Source organism: Bemisia tabaci, chromosome 8 (genome assembly GCF_918797505.1).
Source record: "Bemisia tabaci chromosome 8, PGI_BMITA_v3".
NCBI lineage: Eukaryota > Metazoa > Arthropoda > Insecta > Hemiptera > Aleyrodidae > Bemisia > Bemisia tabaci.
In genome coordinates this window covers 25,321,555-25,344,364 of record NC_092800.1, presented here as the reverse complement: position 1 = coordinate 25,344,364, position 22,810 = coordinate 25,321,555, and the positions used below count along the sequence as shown (strand labels likewise).

Genomic DNA, 22,810 nt, shown 5'->3' with positions numbered 1-22,810 from the left:
AATAAGAACCATCCTAATATTTATGGGTTAGTCTCCTCTTGAAAATTAAGACTTAACCAGGAATTTCGGAATATTGAAATGATAACAAACGATTTTTAATTGAAGCCATTAAATACCATTCTGTGACATAAGCATCTGAGAGCTGCAGGCCGATTATTGAAATTGATAGACAAAGCTATAGACGAAAAAGACAAACGAGACATAGAGAGATCTTATTGGTGGAAGCGGGTGGTTGCAATGGACAAAGGAGGTAAGTGAAGATCTTGAAGTAAAAAAATTACAATTAATTTCGGCTTATTAATTAAGACCTTCGTGTCTTCGTACAAATTTAGTTAAGACCAAAGAGAGGTATATTATTGTTAATAATAAAAATGAATTGTTTTCTAACTAAACAGGCAGGCTGCTAACTAACTGACGGCACCCCACGAGAGATCCGATAGTTAATCCATTAGTTAGTTTCTCCCTCAGCCTATCGGAACCACCCATTACAACCAATAGGATAGCTCCTCATTCCCTAAGTGTTCTTTATCTAGAGCTTTGTCTATTATCAAATTCAATAATCGGCCCGCTGATTGTTGAAATTGATATACAAAGCTATAGACAAACAGGACAAAAGGAATATGGAGGGATTCAACTGATGAGAGCGGGTGGTTGCAACTTACAAAAGGAGGTAGGTAGGATAAGGAAGAGGTTTGTAACCAACGAGAAACCCTTCAGTTAGTCCATCATTTACCCCCTTAGTCTATAAGAACCTCCCTTTTCAACCAATAGGATCACTCCATACTCCCTATGTTTTCTTTCTTTATCGCTTTGTCTATCAATTTCAACAATTATCCCACTGACCTACATCAATCGAAAATGACGAGGGCACTGCCATTCTCGATAAGTGGGTGAGGTTTACTTCGCTAAAATCGGATCGGAATGTTGAGAAACCAATGATTGCTCGTATAAAAGAATCCGCGAGGATTTCACTGGTTAAACCCGCCACTTTACATCGGAAAAAGTGTCGGCAAGCATACATAATGGAGCTTGGGCTCAAACTTTGTTTGCTTTTTGGTCCGCGCTTCGGAGCTCCAATCACATTATCAGCGTTGCCTTTTTTCGGAAAATCTCGAATCAAGCGCCCGAAAAATGTACTTTTTCCTGTCATTCTGACGATCCTGCGATAGAGTGGCAGTTGATTCCTCGCCCTACGTTGCCAAAAGATGAGAGACCTTTGATTTCTCCATGGTCGGGATTTCACGACACACAGTGGACCCAGTCAATGGGAGAGGTCGGACGAAATTTTGAAAGCTTATAACTCCAATGAAAACACACTAAGATACAAAGACAAATGGGTATACAAGGCTGAGGAGAAATAAAACAAACCAGGACGTTTCGGGCCAGTTACATGCCCATTCTCAACTGGAAAAAAGGCTAAAAATGTAAAAATTAAAACGAGAAAATGAGCATGCAACTGACCTAGGTAGGAATCGGTGCAAACTGAAAAACAGAGCAAAGATGGACAGAGGGGTACTATCACCTCCTTGATAATAGGCCACCCTCTAAACCCACCATGGAGTAGGAAATTATGCTCTTTTTCTTGTTTTAATTTTTAAATTTTTTGATTTTTTTCAAGTTGAGAATGGGCATGTAACTGGCCCGAAACATCCTGGTTTGTTTTGTTTCTCCTTAGCCTTGTATACCCATTTGTCTTTGTATTTTAAAGTGTTTTTATTGTTGTCTGCATTCGGGATATTGTGTCCCATCTCTCTCTTATCACTTATATTACATTTTGCAATAAGGAACCACTATCTTTGGCTCTCCAATAAAAACACATATATGCATAGGGAAACCAATGGCATGTATGTCGTTTCTAAAATGGGCCAGAAATAGTGGTTCCTTATTGCAAAATGTATAACCCACTTATAACTCCATTTATACAGGAAATTGAGGTCCAAAAATGGTTCCACTGACTTTCTCGTGAAATTTTCTATCAGTGGTCTATAAGTATCCCTATTTTTTAAAATGTGACGAAATTAACATCAAAATTTACAGTTTTAGTCAACAAATTCATATCCAACTTTTCTGATTGACTCGATCCGATGTGCGACACGCCGGTACGTTGCAAGTGTGGCGCCTCTGACTGGCCCAGTCGAGTCGCTCAGAATGTAGTTAAACTCGGTACTCGGGGGACGAGAAAAGTTTGGAAACTAGTTCGCCAGCTCATTATACGAGGTTACGGAAAATTTAAATATTTAACGAAGGGAATTTCTTCTCCGTCTGCATCTCTCATCCCTGGGTTGGATGTATGTACACTATTAACCATGTTGTATGTAAACGTCTCAGCGTAAACTTAAAACACACGGGAAAAAAGTGTTAAGATTGTGGTACTACCCAGTGGCGTGGCGTGCTTTACGATCTATCGATATGTCCCCATTTGAAGCTGTGGTATATAATCGATTATTAAGGTGTTCGCTGCGAACACCCTGTTTATCGATACTTTTCCATTAGTTTAAATGGCCGATCAATCGATAAATCGCAAAGCACGCCACGCCACTGGTACTACCCCTATTTGTTGGATGATATGGTCATTTCAAATTAATTGTAGTAGGGCCACAACTAAGTTGGTGTTAAAGAGACAAATGGGGCCCCTTCAGTTAGTGTCGAATGCGGCGAACACTATACAAATTTTCTTTTTACGCGTGGATATGCAACTATTTTGGTTCCATGGATGTTCGTATTGCATACGAACGGAAGTGAAGGCGTTTAATAATCGTAAACCGAGAAGACAATTCGTGAGTGTCGAGACTTAGTAAAACCTATGTGTAATAATCCTAAAAAAATTCCATTTTGACGATATGAATTATTTCGGCACGACATTATCATCCCCACCATTTTCAATGAAACGTCAATTCCTTGAATCTACGTTGAATTTGAAGTGTATCGCAAAGAATTACAGGAAAAAACACCTCCTTCCACCCCGATGAAAATGAAAAGAGGGAGCATAATCAATTTGAATGGAAAGAAATTTATGGGGAGGGGGGGGGATTCTTGTAATTCTTGGCAATACATCCTCAGAAATTTAAGATACGTGTTTTTAAAATGGTTACTGGAGAATGGTGGTCTGAATCAGACTGTATTTAACAGGATAACAACACAGATACATATTGGGCTTAACTCTAAAACTATATTCATCGGTTCCAACTTGTCATTTCCTTGGAATGCTTCATTTTTCAGAAGGTATGCAAATCACCATTAAAACTCGCAAGATTCTTTGATTTTCTCTACCATCCCATAGTCATCTCCTAAAGAAGTCGTAATGTTGATTCAAAATCCTTACATTGAACTATGCGTGGAAATTCCGTAACTCTGTAATTAAGATAAGTGATTTCGTAATGCAGTCTGGTCGTTGAGGTGCACTTCTAAGATCCCTTTTAATGAATTTTCCAGTCGAGCAGGAAAGTTTTTAAAGGGAGCAAAACAAAACCCGGGAGAGAGAGGGAATAAGACCAGCTTTATTGGTTCCCGAGAGAATGGACCGTGTAACCGGACTTGTATTAGTTTCTTCATCAAAACTTTCCCGTAGAACACCTTAAACACATGAGATATTCTTTGTAAACGAATTGATAAAGGACGGTGTTGTAGTGTGCTTTGCGATATATCGATTGATCGGCCATTTAAACCTGTAATGAATTATCGATAAACACCTTAATACTCGATTGTTTACCACAGCTTCAAATGGGGAAATATCGATAGATCGCAAAGAACGCCATTCCACTGATAAAGGAGGCATTAATGTAATAGCCTTGAAGCCATTTCAAATTTTCTTTCCACCAAGAAACGAAGTCTGAGTCACATTACAAACTAAACTATAGTTTTTGCATAGTTTTTTATTAAAGTAGTTTCTCAGTTGGTTCATTTTTTGTTTGATAAGTTATCGAGAATCTTGTATTACAGAAAGTATAGGGCAGCTCGGTAAAACCTAGGTTATAGATGATTTCTTGACAGTAAGAAACTAAACCTTGATTATGTTCCTCCAAATGATCAAATTAGAGGAAAAAGAAAAGAATAACAAAATAAATAACAAATAAATTAAAAAAAAACAGTTTGAACACACACAAAATTGATGAGCGTGACAATATCGAGGTCTGATCTAGCTGAAAATCCATCGAATTTGAAATTAAGGAGAAAAATAAAAAATATCTCGGTTGCAAATTTGGATAATTTGGAAGGCGCCAAGATGGCATCGTAGGCCACTTCCACCACTTGGATCCGATTTTTACGCAAAGATACTCCCTGGCACCAAATATCACAAAAATGAACAAACAAGTTCGCATTTAATAGCATTTTCGTACGACATCTTGGATTTTTGAATTTTAAAAGTGTGGGATGAAATTCAAATTCCCCGTCAAAAAATGATAGGTGTCAAGTCTCAAAAAAATCGAGGGAATAAGAGCTGGATGGCGTTGGGTCAGTACTGCCGTGCTGAGGAAGAACGCCGTATGAGCCTTTAGGCGTTGCCAAATATCCTTTGATAAATCACGAATTTATGGGAATATTTATAAACATTTTTCTTTCGATTTTTTCAGAGAATTTCGTTCGTAATTTGATCCAAATAATGTAAAAATTCAAGGAGAAGTTTGAATAACTTCCCTCAAAAACAAACATTTTATCGCAGGAAATGTGGCAACCCTCAAATGTTGATACGGCATTTTTCCTCAGCACGGTAGAGGAGGACAAAGAGGTAAACGATACCAGTAAAACGTACGTACATTAGTGCGCCTTCAATTACGCTTGATACTGTGCAATACTTCTGAGGTGGAATAGTTGCTCAGAGCGCCTTCGAAAGAATCGCTTCGACTTGATGGCCGACGATCGAGATTACCGGTGAAATCACACTCGGGCGCGTGCGCAGTTGCTCATTTTCTCGTCGACGGCGTTGAAATAAGACTCATTCATATTTTAATTTACAACGTTGTAAGTTTTTGAATGCCTATTTTATGTTAAAAAGGCACAGAAAATAGGACGCATCGCGCTTCGATTTGACAGAAAATCAGGATTACCGCTGAAATCACACTCTGCAGGCTGATTATTGGCATTGATAGACAAAGCTATAGATAAAGAAGACAAACTGAAAATAAAGCGATCCTATTGATGGAAGCGGATGGGTGCAATAGACAAAGGAGGTAAGTGATAGACTAACGACCCAAGAGAGACCTGGTAGTTAGTCCATCATTTACCCGCTTAGTTTATAATAACCATCCATTTCCACCAATAGGATCGCTCCATGTCCCCTATGTCTTCTTTGTCTATCGCCTTGTCTATCAATTTCAATAATCAGTCCACTTGCGCATGCGTGGTTGCACATTTTCTCATTATCCACGGTAAGATAGAAATCGTTAATACCTTAATTGAGACGTTGTGAGTTTTCAATGCTTGCTTTATGCGGGTAAACCAATATGAACAATTGAAAATCTGCCGTAATTTTTCCATGATATTATGAAAAATATTCTTTCAATGTTTCTTTCAAGTTCATTTGTATGTCTTTGTTAAAAACGGGAAAAGAAGGATGAGTAGGAACTTTCGTATGAAGAAAAGCGGATCCGAGATTTAAAACTCTTGAAGTAAACGGGGCAGAAGAGTTGAATAAGCGCCAAAACAAACTGACTGGCAATCCGTGTCATTATCAGTGTGCTTTTACGTTTTTGCGTCTATGTTATGAAGATCGTGAACTTTGATTGTAATTCTTCAAATGATCAAATGAGGAAATAAAAAGAGGAAGGAACGAAAAATAGGAAAATTTATAAATAAATGAACAAGGAGTTTCAACACTGATAAGTTGAAGGTTGTGCCGATTTTGAGATTTAAAATAGGTGAGAGGCCGTCAATTTTGAAACAGCATGAACAGAAAAGGAAAAGATATCTCGGTTGCAAAATTGAATCTTTTCAAAGCACCAAGATAGCATTTAAGCCTCCTCTGCCAACTTGAATTTTTCAAATTGGAAAGTTTAACTTTTACGTCAAAGAGTATCACCCTGGCACCAAGTTTCACATGGAGCCCTGATTCAGGCTACATCCACCATTTTGGATTTCCGAATTTTCAAAATGTGAGTTGAAATTCAAGATTCTCATATAAAAATGACATCTGCTACCAACTTTCACAAAAATCGAGCGCACAGGAGCCGCACATCGTAGGAGCATTGAGCACACAATCAATTTACCAACGAAAGTGCGCCTTCAATTACGTTTGATACTGTGCAATACTTCTGAGGTGGAATAGTTGCCAAGAGCGCCTGCGACAATATCGTTTCGACTTAATGACCGAAGATCAGGATTACCGCTAAAATCAAACTCTGTTGCGTATGCAATTACACATTTTCTCATCACCAGCAGTGTGATAAAAAACATCAATGCCTTAATTTGCGACGTTGCAAGTTTTTCCCTGCTTTACGAGGGCTAACCAATATGTACGAAAATTACCATGCTATTGCCGAGATATGCCGGAAAATATTTGTTTCATGTTCATTCAAGTCTATTTGTGTGATTTTGTTAAAAAGAGTAAAATTTGATTAAGGCAACTATTAATCGAGGGGCTTGGAAAAGGCGCATAAGTGCAGTTCTTGAAAAATTGTGATACTTAATAATAATTAAAAAAAGAAAAAAAAAAAAAAAAAAACAACTAGTCTTAATGCATATTCTGTGAAAAATTCGCCGTCGAATTCCGATTTTTCAGCTTCCAACAATCAGTTTGAACTTTCTCACCGTTATAAGGATCCGTGCAATTTCAAAACTTCAAACCCGTGTTTCTCGACATGGCAAAAACTGCACTTGTGCGCCTTGTCTTCCAAGCCCCTCAATTATATTATTTAAATTATTTTATACAAAGAAAAGAGGAAGCCTATAAAGTTGAATATCTACTACATTACCTGCGATAGTTTATTCACTCCGCTGTTGGGTTTTTCCCTAGATATTTAGTTTAGGAACCCAACACTGGAGTGAAAAAAACCCAATTTTGGAATGAAAAAATCATCGCAGGTTATTAATCATCAATCCGGAAAAACGAGCGAATCATCGGATCTACTTCCGGCTGTTCGATTTGGAATTATTATACATTGAACCATTCTTTTCCTGAGTTTTACAATCGTATCCTCTGAAAAATTCCATCAAAGCTGATAGTGCAATGACTGGCGGCAAAAGCTTCGCCATATTCCGTTCAAACCCACCGCACGACCCTTTCCGCGTATACACTTAAGCCCAGCCCGGAAAGCAGAGCTGGAACGAGGTCTGAAAAGCGACCTTTCGCCATCTCGAAACACCACCGCAAATCGCGAACCCGTGGCATATTTACCGACGGGCGGGAGGTGCAGTGGGAGGCGAGCGAGGAGAAACCAAAAGGGCGGGTCGGCAAACGTCTTCTCGCGAAAATCTCACATGTAGCACCGGGAAAAATTGTTCGTTCGGGGCGTTTTTTGTCCTTTGATTTGTGTCGAACTTTGATCTTTCCGCGCGACTTCGACAATCAAGTTTATTGGACTCGTTACTCCGATGGCACTGCCAGCGGTGACCCGACGTTGCAAAGTTCGTCGTCTTCCAACCTCATTACATTGCGACGTTGCAAAATTTCCACTCGTCATTGTTATTTTTCCCAGGAAACTTTCCAGCGTTTCCAACCGAAAATTTCGTTGATTTTCCCTCCGATAACACGTAAAACTCAGCAAAATTTTGGACAGACATCACACAGTTATTCTGGAAAAACGCCGTATGAACATTTGCAAGTTTGCCAGATTTCCTTCGATAAAATGTTTATTTTTGAGGAAAGCTATGAATATTTTTCCTTTAAATTTTCAGGAACTTTAGGGGAAATTGCGAGCAAAATTATCTGAAAATTGGAGGGAAAATATTCACAAATTTTTTATCAAATTCGTGATTTGTCAAAGGAAATTTAGCAACGCCTGAAGGCTCATGAGACGTTTATCTTCAGCACGGCAGTATAAACCTGTGAAACATTGAACTGTTTAAGTGAATTTTGCAACCTTGGAATCGGTGTTATGTTCATTCGCTCCCAGGAAACGACGAAGTGTCGGAGCTGGTTGCATTTTTCAGTCTGAAGGCGAACATGAAATATCGTGTTACCAATTCAAACGATGGAGCGGGGTCTGATACTCTCTTTCTTGGTGAGTGGGTGCCTCATCGCTCAGTTGGCTTCTCTTGATGATCGATGAGAGACGTGTCTAGAAGTTTGTCCGAAAGATTAAGCGAATTTTGTCAGTTCGATCTGGTTCAATTCAAACTAAGTTTTTCCCCTTCTCTTTTTTATTTAAAAAGGAATCTCTGGTGGAATCTAACACAGAGATCGGGTAAAATCGCGATTTGTTGGATTGAGCTCTCTTTTTAGATAAGATCAGAAAGAATTTTTGAAAAAATTACGTGGCTCCTCGTCAGTGGCGTGGCATGCTTTGTGATCCATCGATATTACCCCGTTTGAAGCTGTGGTAAATAATCGATTATTAGGGTGTTCGCTGCAAACACCCTATTTATCGATACTTTTCCTTACCTTTAAATGACAGATCAATCTATATATCGCAAAGCACTTCACGCTACTGCTCCTTGTGTTCTATCCTAATTTTTACCAAGAAATCTAATTTTAGAGCCGCAGAAGGAAAGTTCGGAAAATAAAGATTTAATTTGACACAAGCTGAATACCAAACTTGTTACCTCAAAATTATTTCGCCCAGAGTAAATTTTTAAAAATACACTGAAAAAAAAACTCCGGCCGTGGGAGCCGCAATCACGGGCTATATAGAGATACCGTCCGTTCCGGGCTCAAAGGCCGGAAATTCCGGCTGCTGGAGCCGTAGCTTCGGCCTCTGAACCCGGAGCAATCGAAGTTACGGCTCCAGCAGCCGGAATTTCCGGCCTTTGAGCCCGGAACGGACGGTATCTCTATATAGCCCGTAATTTCAGCTCCCACGGCCGGAGTTTTTTTTCAGTGTATCTAAAGTTTAATAACCTCCTCCGATTGTCGACTTAATATCGATGGTATCAACAACTTTTTGATATCATCATATCTCAAACCCAGTTTTTGGCCCTCACTAGTTCTGTGAAAAATACTGAGAGATCCGTTTTGTTTTGGCTTGCCTAATTACAGCAAATGAATAGTCCATCGATTTAAACCATATCCCAAAGACTTCCATAATCTCTGCTCAAGATTTTCCTCCTTAAAAGACGCGCAAGTCCAGTCCTACTTTCATATTCGTGTTTTTCTTTTGATGATTCAACTGCTTTCGCGTTTTCAAGGATAAGAGGCCAACGTAAACAGTTCTCTTAACAGTCCATAAAAACTTTTGTTGGTCATTATACCGTGAAAATATAAGGAGGAAAACATTGGAGGGTAAAATCAATTACTTCTCCACTAATGCCAGATGTAATTCAACCCGTTTTTCAAGATTAATTACTTTTAATCCAGTAATGAGTCTCTTCTGTAGTTCGATAAAAGCTGAAAGGGCGTAACCTCGATTTGGCGAAGGGATGTTATCAGTCGCAATAAGCTTCAGGGATTTCTCAGATTTACAGTGCTTCCAAATCGTACTGTGATTTCATTCGGGCAGGATTGTGCGAGAGAGTGTTTTCTGAAGTCGTATTCACGCGGCCACAAAATGAGGTAATTCTTTATACTAGAATTTTAGAAGAACTGCAAGATTCTTGACGGTTGGAAAGTGTACTTCACTGTTTTAAGAATACGTTTTCAGAGACAGGTTCCTGAAAGTCGGTGTAAGTTATAGTGAGCCCAGTGGCGTGGCGTGAATGATCGAGTATCGATATTTCCCCATTTGAAGCTGTGGTAAATAATCAATTGAATCAGTGAGAACGAAAACACACAAACTCGATAACGCAAAAATTCTCAATTTTCATTAAAAAGAGTCAGTTTTCATAAAGGTCATTGAAGTTAACGCATCTGTTCCCACTTGGACCTTTCAAGTGTCCTTAAGTACTCGTTATTCGACACCAAAAATCTTTTTCTTGTGCTACCTTCTTCAACTACTGTGAACTTTTGCGTGCGTTTTGATTATTTTCATTTTTTTCGAGTTGGTGTGTTTTCGTTCTCACTGATTCAATTATTAAGGTGTGCGCTACGAACACCCTGTTTATCGATCCTTTTCCATAGGTTTAAATGGCAGATCAATCGATACATCGCAAAACACGCCACGCCACTGAGTGAGCCTTGGTAATGGAGCTTTTGCCTGTGTCAGGAATTTACGATTTAAGTACTGATTCCTATGTAAAATTTAGCGAAACACACTATTATGCCACTACGCGACCTCCGTCGTTGTAGTGGCGAGGCATGAGTGATCGATTATCGATACTTATTTCCCCATTTGAAGCTGTGATGAAGAATCGATAATGGAGATGTTGCATGTGTGAGGGATTTGCGATTTGACTGTTGATTCTTATGTAAAAGTTCGCGAGAAACACGATGGTGCTTCTGGTTTTCTCTGAAATCATCTTCCAAGCTCAAAAACAGCTCTCAAGTTGAAGCCAAAATGAAGGGGATATCCCACGCTATCCTGAGAGTCCACTTCTACATCCAAACAAACTCTTCATGCAAAGATAGGGAGCAAATACATTAGCAGTGATGCCCGTGTTTTCAGTTTTGGAGTCCCCAAATAAAGTGGCAGCCCTGTTGTAAATGTATTTGCTCCCTATCTTTGCATGGAGAGTTTGTTTTGACGTAGACGTGGACTTTCAGGGTAGCGTGGGATACCCCCTCCATTTTGGCCTCAACTTGAGAGCTTTTTTTAAGCTTGGGAGTTGATTCCAGATAAAACCAGTGGCACCGTCGTGTTTCTCGCGAACTTTTACATAAGAATCAACAGTCAAATCGCAAATTCCTCACACATGCAACATCTCCATTAAGGTGTTCGTTGCGAATACGGTCTATCGACTTTTTTCCAAAGGTTTAAATGGCAGATCAATCGATACATTGCAAAGCACGCCGCACCACTGCCTACTCTGTCGATGTACATCGCTGGGAATTGTAACGTTTCAACCGCAGACTGGTCTCTTTATTTTCAAAAACGGACCAAATGGCCCACCTTCCCCGGAGGGCAGAAAGCAAGGTAGAATAAAACGATGGCGCGATGCAAGTCATGAAAAACAATCTAACACCGGAGGGTTTGCGGTTATGCTTCCACCGATGCCAGTTTTCATAAATATTTACCTACCCTGTGTTGGTTCCGACAGAGCGCATTTTACGCCTCTTTCAAAATAGGAAACAATGGTCGGTTCACGCCTTCAACATATCATCATGACGCGTCGTTAGATTAATCTAGATTATACAGACATGGGCCTGACCTTTCACTGCCTCACATCGATCTTGTCTGCATCGTAGTTGCCGTTTTAACGAGAAAAATCCTGAAAACTACGATTTTTTCCCATTTATCATCGAGTTTTTCAATTCTGCATGGCAACCACGCAGAGTGCTATGTGTCTCGAGTTTTCGTTCCTGGTTTGCAGTTCGTCGGACGTATTTGTGCACGGTCACGTCAAACAGGTACCCCCCCCCCCCTCCCCAGGAGAGGAAAAAACCCGTTTATGGATTAAAACTTATCACCCAAAAAAATAATTTTTTATTTTCCGGAACCGCGGACGCAAGTACAATTTGAAATCGAGTTCGCCCAAGGCATCTTCACTTTTCCAGGCGAAAAAACCAAATCACGTGTTTACGCTGCCAAATAATACCTATAGTCCTATGGAAATAAGTTAGTTAGTTAGTTAATATATTTAATAACATTCAGTGTCACAGACAATTATCGAGGAAATAATGATCAGCCTTTATTTACCAATAATATAAATGAAGTACTGTAAACAGTTCAAAAGTTTTGAGTTGGACAGGGGCTTGTAAAACGCCTTCAAACAGGTGGGTATACTTCACGGCGGACCGGAGAGTCGGAATAGTTATCTTTTGCGCCGTGAGGAGTGACCGTCAAATTCCATGTCTCTCACGCAGCCGAAAGTTGTTAGTTGGACCGCGGATGAGTAAACGCCTTCAAACAGGTGGGTATACTTCACCGCGGACCAGGGAGTTGAAATAGTTATCTTTTGCGCCGTGAAGAGTATCCGCCTGTCCGTCAAGTTCCATTCGCGTTTTAAGTAGTTTTCTAGACGAAAGAACATAACTACTTTCCAAAACAGCTTTTCCTTTGGCAAATAGAATTGTTACAGGGAAACTGTGGGCATTCCTAACTTGAATTTTCACTGAATTGAATATTTGGAATTTTCCTCTAATTACTCGCAGAAGTTAGTCTAATTTTGGAGCAAAATTTTACAGTCTCATTCTTGTAGAAAATTTAATTGTTTACTTTTATTTTACAACCTCGGAACTTCGACTATTCTTGAAGAAAATGTAATAGTTAGAGCCCATTTGGCAACCTTGGAACTTTGACTTGGAAAGGACGTAGCCGAGGGGTGAACACCTGGTGACTCCATACTGCCAATTAAAAAGTCAGGACTATGAGGATCAACATTTTGAACGACATTTCCAGAAAAACTTTGGTATATTTTAGTTCTAGTGCATTCTGTAATAATTTAAATTTAATTTAATGGTATTGAGTCAGAACCTTATTTATTATGTAAATGGACGACAATCAGCCCGTATTTTGAGGGGTGAAATCCTTAATATTGCTCTCAGAACCAAAGATTGGACGGGTATATTAATGTCTGCTATTCTGTGTTTTTATCAACTAGAAGATGAATCCATCATAATGCTGCCGCTTGCTTTGATATCAGTGCACGGAGGACGATAATAATTTTTCTATAGTTTCTTTTTTTAGCGGTAGTGTAGTTTTCTCAAAATTGATACTTGAAATTTCGGCGAGCGAGTTCTCGCATCTCAACGGTGCTCATCCTCTTCCGAGAACTTAAAAACGCCCCTTCACAGAAAACATTCGAGCGCTTCTCCAATACCAAACGTATCACAGCTTTTCCGCTTGGTTAAAGTTGGAAAGTTTCATCATAGCGGGAAACTCAAAACTGCGCTGGGCGGATTCCGAGGATAGGAGTGAAAATCAGGCTCCCCTAATGTGTACATGGTGATTTTTCAGCCACTTCCAGCGAGAAGCAACTATTCTTTTCGCTCCGGCAAAAGTTTTCAAGAGACCCATTTGGCCTGAACATGACAGCTGCGCTCGACTCTGCAGTTTGACCCACTGCGCCCCGACAGCGGCAACATCCCGGCATTTTGAATTCGGTCCAGGGCGGGCGAGAGATAAGGAACGGGGGCTGGAAAAGCGTTGGCGCGGCCGAACCGAGCGCAGCTGCCATCTCGCGGGCAACCCCCGAAGCTCGGGAATAACCTAGTCGGGGGTGAACGTTGTACGTTAGTCTCACGGAGTCTGTGCCAGGGTGCAGTGTCCGCGCTTTCCCGTCCCGGATCTCTGTCAGGTGTTTCTGTGCTTGTGTGTGAGTGTGTGTGTACGTGCTGCATCCGCATTTTAATCCGAGATTTTTGTTTCGCGCAGTTGGCTAAAGTTAGAAAATGGGTGCGAAGGCTAGTGTGCTCCAGCAACAGCAAAACAAACAACCGCAGCTCCGCCAGTCTTCCTCTATGGATCGACAAACCTCGCTCAGAGCTCAGGCAAGTGTCAGCATCTCGAGACTCGATCCGCTATCTGTCTCTCTCCTACTCTTCTAGAGCTTTCAGTCTCTCACTTAGTTCTGTCCGGATCTTAGTTCCTTACTCTCTTTGATCTCTGTTATGCACTGAAAAGGACCGACTGAAATGCACTACGGAATATGCCTTGCAGGTTGCGAAATATGTATATAGGATCACTCATGAATCTCTCTCTCCTATCTACTTCTCATGAGTTTCAATCCGTGGAGGATTGTTGCCTGTGATACCAAATAATCACTTCATCATTGTATCTTAACTCCTTCGTGCACTACTTTTAACACTTCCCTTACACATTTTCTTCAAAATACGTATGAAGCTGCAGTTGCCTGGACCAAGCTCCCTTCATCTATCTCTCTCCGTCCAGCATATTTTTGCGAAGTTTTCATTCTCAATAGATTTTGTCCATATTCAAATTTCTTACGGCACTTTTAGTTTATAACTGTCCGCGAAATCCGTCATAAGAATCCCTATCTTGGGCACTACCCTCATAAATTGTCATCAAAATCGGTACGCGCGGGGCTGCATTTATGTGGAACAAGCTTCCTTTTCTCTTTCTTTCCAACCTATCCACTTTTTTCGTGATCATCTTTTACGGATTTTTGTCACTGTCCAGATCTTATGTGGCACAATCAAAGCACTATAAACAGTCTCTACTGAGCTCTATTCAAACTCCATCATGCACTGAAAGAACGTTATCGATGACACTCTGCTCATAGGTCACCATCAAAATATGAAGCTGTAGTTTTTTTGACTATTTTTTTGTTTCTCTCTGTATATTCTTCTTCCCTACACTTACAAAAATGTTCCACTTAGTAAGGGTTTCCCACGACGAATGTATCTCTCCAATTTGCATTGGATTTCATCTGAAGTCATTTTGAATTATTTAAAGATAACTACATGCCCACTAAGAGATATTTTATGCCTAGAAGGAAGTCTTATTTATTCTACTGACCATTTATCTTCGTATACTAGTTTAGAAGTTGAGCCTCTCCACATGGATATTTGTACGACAAAATCGGTAACGACCTAATCATCTTCATTCGTCATGATACACTAAAAAGCATTCTGTTTTGAGTCCCACTCCACGGCCCACGAATCACCATGAAAACATTAAAAAGGAATTACTGGGACCATAAGTCTCCTCCAACAGTAACTCCTGTCATCTACATCTCTCGTAGAACCCAGGACTTCACAGTCCACATACCTGTTTTGGCACTGATCTTACACGCCACAATCGGTGGGTCATTGTCTTGAAATCACTTGAATGTGCATCTGTCATTATTTCTCCCCCTATTTTGCTCTTTTAAAATTTAAAGCTCTCCTTTTTTTGAATTTGATGCTAGATCGACACTTTTATTTGATTAACTCTCCACTTCTTAGTTGAGTAAATGATACGACACAATCAGTGCTTGTCTTTAATCTCACTGTTGAACTTGAAACAATTCACCTCCTCATAAATTAGCCGGATCTTTGAAATCATGTCTTCATCTTTGTGCTTTTTCACTCTTCTAAAACTCGCAATTTTCTTCGTCTTTAACAGTATTAGTCGGAAAATCAGTGTTTTGCAATCCTTGACCTGTGTTGCACTTGAAATTTTGCACTTACAATTTAATTAGCACCTACATTTAAGACTTACACCATCAATCTCTAGAAGGGACCTTTCGGCACGCGTTTTATCATTCATTCTTATTCAACTCAGATCTCAGAATTTGTCTGTGTCACTATTTACGTCTTAAAAAATAAAATCAGTTTCAGTAATTGGGAATATCCGTTATGCACCGAGCACACTGTCGTAACAGCTCCAATCAAAATTTAATAGGTAAATTACCCGGACCATGGCCTTATTTGAATATTTCTCCTGTCTCTCTCTCTCTCTTTACATTGCAGAGCCAACGCAATGGTTATCTCACTAATTCAGATTGAAAATACTCAGTTGACAAACGAAGAAGTCCAATTGGTGTAGGTTTATATCAAGTTATATCATCGGGCACTACTTTAAATGGACCCAGGTTTTAACCAAGTTACCATGACTACTTGTAAATGAACTTTCTTGAAGCTGGAGCATGCGTATACATCTCTATTTTTCTCGAGGATTTTTAACACTTCAAAGTATTTGCACATCTTGGCTTCCTCCTTAGTCCTCTGCAGCACGTTTGGTTTTTCCTCGCCGTCCAAAAACACCACCGTCCCCTTTTAGAACGTACTTCACTAAGTAACCATCAAAATATCAGGAAAATATCTCCTAAAATGTGCCTACTCCCATTCATTTACGCAAGAGCAAGCCTCAAAGTAAAAATCGCCTTGAGATATTTGAGTATGCAATTTTACGTACGCAGAAGTTCGAATAGTTGCTCAACCAAAATGGGTAAGATCACATTCCGATGGTGTCCTGAGTATCCGAAAGAATTCATCCAAATGTCTCATCCATTTGACCCATCTGCCAATTTTACAGTAATTAATAGTTATCGGATTGGTAACTTCTACATCTTGTGGTACACAAACACTTTTTGAATGGAATTTTAAAAGGCAGTAAATCAAATTCTTAAGACACGTTTAACGTTTGTAAAATGTTAATTTTTGCTCCGCAAATGTAAAATCAAATAAATATAACGTACTTACATCCTTACGTCCCGAAACGATAATACAAAATCATCAACTTAAAATGGTAAAATCAAACAACCCAGACAATGAAAACTACAAGATAATGTTACATTTTAATGGCTAGCACATAACCCGCGATATTAAGTTGACTTAGTTAATGTGTGCGTTTACGTTTTGAATGGTACAGCGCCAATTGAATTTTTCCAAAGTATGCTTCAATGCACTTCTATGTAAATATCTAACCCTTCAACTTCCCCCGAAATTTAAATATCCCTTCCTAGCATCAAAAAATATTGTGTTAAATATCGTGGTACATATTACGCATTCCTGTCCAATTGCTGTGAACGGATATTCATATTTTGTTGTAGAAGTTCAGGACATATATTTTTCAAGCGGCAATCGCCGGTAAAATAACGTTGAAATTAACTTACAATCCTACAACTCAAACACGAATCTGCCCTTCCTTCTTAAAAATAAATGAAAAACCGAGAACTTCCTCAACAAGAAGCTTCGCAATTTGACCTGCTTTGCTGCTGAACTAATTGTGCCTATCATGCATTTTGATTTGCGCACCGCTTTACGATTTTCAAATAGAGCTGAACCATCCACTATATTGCTAAAACCTTCTTTTTTTGCTGAAATAGAGTTAACTGCTTTTTGTGCGTATTTTTAAAGGTATTGCGTGTAAAAATTAGCCTGAATTATTAAAAAAGAATCACCTTGTTGCATAATTAATGAGTTGCACAACAAGTGTCATGATCAATTAATTTCAGCAGATGCTTTGTTAATGTTTCAAATAAGCTTATTTTAATTTTCAATTTGGTCGGAGAGAAAATATTTATTTTCGCTCCAGCAAACGTTTGATGAAGTTCCTTCGCAAGAAAAAAAAATTGTGAAACCAGCTTTGATCTTATTATTTTCGATGAAGTTTCCCAACTTAGGTCTCATGAAACATTTATAAAAAAAACGCTACAGTAAACGCTTACAACTCGCTAATCATTAGCTTTACGAAGATTTACGACTTGTTTCGCTTACCTTTATTTATAACCCAAAGCCGTTTGAAAGTTGGACTGTAGTTCAAGCGTCTGGTCGAAGCTTTAAGTTTGCAGAAGTGTCCTCAACCTCCTACCCTGGAGATTTGACAGCGGAAGAAAATTAATATCCTCGGACAGTTGTTATTAATCCCCGGATGCTGAATTTTTTGCGCTCTTTTCTAGAAAAATACTTTTTGGAGAGAAGAATTTTAATTAAAAGCAATCAAACAATATTGAATCGACTTCGTGATGAGAGACTGGTTGGTACCATTGGTGCCAACTGTAATTGTTTCTCCCAAGTAGCATTGATCGCGATAAATAGCGATTTTATAGGTTGGTTATCGCGATTATATCGGTGGAAATACATCGAGATATTATTGCATTAAAAATTGCGATATATGGCGTTTAAATTGCTACACATCTCAATTTTCGGTTCGATAAAATTGCAATCAATAGTCGTCGATAAAATGGAGATATAATCGCCATTTATCGGGATTTTTATTTCAAAAATATCGCGAAAAATTGCCGGGCGATAAAATCGCGATTTTATCCCGATAAGATCGAGGATAATCGCTATGGGGCGGGTCCAGCAATTTGGCAACAGTGGGTTCCCTCCATTTAAACCTATGTTAAATAATCGATTTTTGTCGGGACACTTGGCCCCTCCAAGAATTGATACATTTCCATACGTTTAAATGGAGAAATACGGTGTTGCCAGTTTGCTGGATCCGCCAATGTAATCGCTCAGATGTTGATGATCCTATAGCGATTTTATCGTCGATAAAATTGCAATACATCCCGATTTTTCCATTGAAAAATGCTACTTGGGACAGCAAAATATGTTCACATTTTCACATTAAATGTCGAATAAATAAAATAAGAACAATTACTGAAGCAATGTCGCAGCGAAAAATGCAAAAAAAAAGTTCCGGTTTTTCTTTATAACGCGTACACGGTTTTTGAATCCAATTTGCAATGAGTAGCACGCAAATTCTCCAGAAATTCTTCGATTTACGTTATACTTCTGCGCAGCTTTTTATGTCGTCTCTCGTTTCAAACACGGTCATCACAATTATTTCTTTGCAAGTACAATTTTTGTCAAGTTTTTTCAATAAAACAAATTGACTGGGACTAGAATCATTGTATCTCTGAAGACAAAAGCTAAGTTTTTTGATACAGAAATACTAATATATTCATCCTTTATATAATCAGGGAGATGTTGACCCAAATATTGATGTATATTTTCTCTGTTCGCCCAAATTAATGATGGTATTTTCTTTTTTCAATAAAATTAATTTACATCCCGAGAAAAAATGGATCGTTCCAGCTCATTCAGGATCATTCAATTTTCAATGATCCTGAATGAGTTTGAATGATTCTTCAATGAGCTTGAATGATCCCGAATGAGCTTGAGTGCGCTGGCTCATTGGATCGTTCAACTTGAATGTGCATCGGGTCATTCACCCAATGTGCTTGAATGCGCTGGCTCATTCGATCATTCAACATGGATGCACTAACTCGTTGGATCGTTCAACTTGTATAATCAGGATCATTCAATTTGAATGATTCAATTTATCAGCTTATTCAAACTCATTGGGCCAATGATCAGGCTTATCGTAACTGAATCATCGAGAGCATTGAAATTGAACGACCCAACATGCTGGCTCATTCAAGCTTATTAAATCAACGATCAAGATTATTGAAGTTGAATAAGCCACCAGAATGATATGGATGATATGATCAGCAGATTCGGATATTCAAGTATCGGTCTGATGAGAATCTATCATAAAGAAATTGTAAAAAGTATAGAAGCAAAAGTACGTGGGTATCCATACTCACTTTGCAGTTTTTCTTCAACAGAAAAATGAAAGGGGAAAAAAAAAAAAACAAAAAAAAAAAAAAAAACATATGATGATAGAAAAAGTTAAAAAAACACAGGCTCACCAGAAGTTTAATCCAATTCCTTTTGAAGTAAGCTCATCCTCCGCCCTATTACAGTAATAGCGTGAATGTACCTTTAATAAAAGTAGTTTGAAGGTGAAAATTTTTGCTACAAACCATCTCCCCCACGCTGTCAAGAATTCAAACCACAAAACAGTCATGATGGGAGAGGCTCGTAGCTTTGCCGCCGAGTTGTAAAGCTGCTCTGCTCTGGCTCTGCCGTGCCAAGGAAGAACGTCGTATGAGCCTTCAGACGTTGCCAAATTTCCTCCAATAAAAACCAAATTTACTGGGAAATTGCGGATGTTACTTTCTGAAATTTTCAGATAATTTTGTACTTAATTTAATCCAAAATATCTGAACTTTTCAAGGAAAAATATACAAGAATGTTTTCAAAAATACATGTTTTATCAAGGGAAATTTGGCAACTCTCAAATATTCATACGGCGTTCTTCCTTAGCACGGCAGTGCTGCGGGGATACTTCTCATTGACTACTGAAAAAGTTAACTAAAAGGAAACATGTTAAATTAACAGCATAACCAGAAAAATGTTGAATTGAAGAATGAACCGCGCGTTTAGAATTACACGAGCAATGTCGCCGTTACTTTGATTTTAAAGAAAGAAAGCAGCAAAAATTACATTGGGATACAAGGATATGTAATTGATTTTGTCTTTGAAATAATTAAATTACCTTAGATTGTGCTTTGAATTGAAACAAGGCCGAACGTACTTACAATTTTGTGCTCGAGTGTTCGTTCTAATGAAGTGTCATCAATGGAGAAAATTTTATCGGAATAAAATTGTGTCTTCGGAACACAAAGCAGTGCATTTGATGGCTGGAACACGACTCACAAGTATAAGGTAAGTTCATACTTATAACTTGTTAAACAGTCTAGGGAAATAACAAGAGATAGAATTCAAAGCAGTATAGAAGAGAAATTACAGAGCAGAGGATTTTAATTATCGAGAAAAGAAGGGTTTCCCTCACACTAGCTTTTCCGGTAAATTCGTTAGTCTTATGACAATAAAAAAAATGAGCCTTACATGATAATATAAAAAATAGAGACAAGAAAGTGACGTAATCGTAGCAACCCTTAAGACAGGAGGATGGAAGAATATTTAAGCAATGTGGCAACGCCGTTACTTCCCCGCCTCCCGCCACTGGCCACTCTGCAGTTTGCTGCGTGAGGAAAACAAAGGAAGATGCCGTTGAGCAAGGGAAGATTTGGAAATTCCACCCCAAACCTACGCGGCCGAGGGCTCGCGGGGCTCGCGTTGGTCTGATCTGATCAGTCTAGGACTAGGATTAGTCTTACTGCCTGCGTATCATTAGCGTGTCGCCGCTCAGATTTTTCTTCTGTGTTGCTTTAAATTTTCTCGTTTTTTCCCTAGACCGTTTAACAAATTATCAGTATGATCTTACCTTATACCTGTGAGTTGTGCTCCAGCCATCAAATGCACTGCTTTGTGTTCTGAAGATACATTTTTACTCCAATAATATGGTCTCCATCGTTGACACTTCATTTGAACAAACACTCAAGCACAAAATTGTAAGTACCTATTGGCTTGTTTCAATTCAAAGCACAATCTAAGTAATTTAATTATTTCAAAGACAAAATCAATTACATATCCTTGTATCCCTATGTAATTTTTGCTGCTTTCTTTCTTTTAAATCAGAGTAACAGCGATGTCACTCATGCAATTCTAAACGCGCGGTTCATTCTTCAATTCAACATTTGTCTGGTTATGCTGTTAATTTAATATGTTTCTTTTTAGTTAAATTTTTCAGTTGTTGATGGAAAGTATCCCCGCGGCAGCTTTGCAACTCGGCGGCAAAGCTACGAGCCTCTCCCATCATGACTGTTTTGTGGTTTGCATTCTTGACAGCGTGGGGGAGATGGTTTGTAGCAAAAATTTTCACCTTCAAACTACTTTTATTAAAGGTACATTCACGCTATTACTGTAATAGGGCGGAGGATGAGCTTACTTCAAAAGGAATTGGACGAAACTTCTGGTGAGCCTGTGTTTTTTTAACTTTTTCTATCATCATATGTTTTTTTTTCCCCCCTTCATTTTTCTGTTGAAGAAAAACTGCAAAGCAGTGAGAATGGATACCCATGTACTTTTGCTTCTATACTGTTTACAATTTTTTATAACAGATTCTCATCAGACCGAGACCTTGACTCATTGGAATTCAACGATCAGGATCATTCAAGCTGGTTTGGATTCAACGATCAGGATCATTCAAGCTCGTTGAAATGCAACGATCAGGATCATTCAAGCTGGTTGGGATTCAACGATCAGGATCATTCAAGCTCGTTGAAATTCAATGATCAGGATTATTCAAGCTCGTTGGATTCAACGATCAGGATCATTCAAGCTCGTTGAAATTCAATGATCAGGATTATTCAAGCTCGTTGGAATCCAATGATCAGGATCATTCAAGCTCGTTGGAATCCAATGATCCGGATCATTCAAGCTCGTTGAAATCCAATGATCCGGATCATTCAAGCTCGTTGAAATCCAATGATCCGGATCATTCAAGCTCGTTAAAATCCAATGATCAGGATCATTCAAGCTCGTTGGAATCCAATGATCCGGATCATTCAAGCTCGTTGAAATCCAATGATCCGGATCATTCAAGCTCGTTGAAATCCAATGATCCGGATCATTCAAGCTCATTGAAATCCAATGATCCGGATCATTCAAGCTCATTGAAATCCAATGATCCGGATCATTCAAGCTCATTCGGGCGCATTAAAATTCAATGATCAAGTGAACGATCTGGATCATTCAAATTTGAATGAGCTGACGAAAAACTCATTCAAATTGAATGATCCGGATCGTTCATTTTTCAATATTCCACGTTCTTGAAGCAATATTTTCTCCAAAATTCAGCAAAAAATAACAATTTATACCTACTCAAAAAGTAAATAAATAAATAAAGCAATGACATGAAAGTAGTATAGGTAGTACACATCTAACATTTCAGTTGCATCTATTTGAATGAAAAAATGGCAACTTAGGAAGCACATAGGTCACTAATGATGCGTATTCGGGCATATGCGTAGAGTAAAAATATCATACTTTACGCCGAAAAAACGAAACTGAAAGTTAAATGCGTTAACTTCCGAAAACCATACATAATCCAACGGAAATAAATAATTGGTAAATAACAGCTTTCTTGTATGCAAAGAAAAAAAATTGAAAATGTTAAAAAAGAGATGTCGACACAAAATTACACAGCCCCTTCAATTCTGAAGATACTACAAACGAACTGTACCTTAACATTTTCATATCCCAGAAGCAAAAGTTCCCATGACGAATATTGCTATCGCTAGCGATTGCAAAAACCAACTTGTTATATATTGAAAACCCTCTGTCGCTGAAAAAAAAATTGTAACTATTCTTTTTCCCTAAAATGTTGCGTAACAAAAATACTTAGAATATTTTTATTAAAGGGAATTCACGGTATAAATTGTATTTTAATTGTTCATAGTTAGAAGAAATGAAGGTGAGGGAAATTCTCTGCAGTTCAAAAGGTCATACATGGGTGCTCTCATACGCTGCAACCTCTATCAT

At 38.7% G+C, this 22,810-nt stretch overlaps 1 protein-coding gene across 1 annotated transcript in view; it reads left to right on the top strand.

Annotated features, from left to right (window-relative positions):
- The window catches only part of sif (still life), a 468,396-nt gene that overhangs the window by 5,369 nt on the left and 440,217 nt on the right, over nucleotides 1–22,810 (top strand). The window contains exon 2 of the mRNA XM_072303597.1: nucleotides 13,500–13,615. The gene's annotated coding sequence lies outside the window, so the exon portion shown is untranslated. The remainder of the gene's footprint in view (nucleotides 1–13,499; nucleotides 13,616–22,810) is intronic.